The sequence below is a fragment of the Arachis ipaensis genome, chromosome B04, assembly GCF_000816755.2.
Source record: "Arachis ipaensis cultivar K30076 chromosome B04, Araip1.1, whole genome shotgun sequence".
Lineage (NCBI taxonomy): Eukaryota > Viridiplantae > Streptophyta > Magnoliopsida > Fabales > Fabaceae > Arachis > Arachis ipaensis.
The window spans coordinates 80,636,654-80,637,457 of NC_029788.2; positions in this window are offsets into that span (position 1 = coordinate 80,636,654).

The window sequence follows — 804 nt, forward strand, 5'->3', positions numbered from 1 at the left end:
AAAGAAAAATTAATCAAAAAATTAATTATATTATCATATATATATATGAAAAAAAAATTCAAAATCCCATTATTTACCTCGTATATCATACAATATGCTCTTTAGACATGTACCGTTTGAGTCTTATCCTTGTTACAACTTACAAGTTACAACCAACAATAAGATGTAATAGGTCCTTCAATCAATCTATGTAGCATGAGAAAATATGGGAAGTCAGTAATTTAATGTATAACAGGATTAAACTTGAAATTAATATCAAATGATAATTAAGTTAATTAATTTTTAATACTTTTTAATTTGAAATTTAAAATAAATAAGAATTTGTAATAGTTGTGTACACTGTAAAAACGATTTTTCTCTTTTTCATGTGATGTGATTTTTTTTTGGTCCAGTTTCTTTCTATCTCACCGGTGTCGCACCGACACCGACAACAGTCAACATCGTCCATAATTCCGCTATCGCTCATAACAATTAAACTCATTCACAATATGGACGATTACTCCTATTTTCATCATATGCTCCTAATTTCCGGTGCCCCTCTTGCTGCCTCACCTACGCCATTGCATCTCCTCTCGGCCAACCATGCCGCTGACGCTGTCGCAGACTCCAGCCAACGCTGTCACGGGTTTTCGCATATGCCGCTAAAAGTTGAACGACGCCATTATTTGAATTAACTATGTGAGTATAGTAGATGTAACACACGCGTACTTGAAGACAATATCAAATCAAACACTCAATTATTTATTTTTGATTCTTACTTATGTATCTTAATCTGTTCAATTTTTTTTTTATTTCTCTATTCTA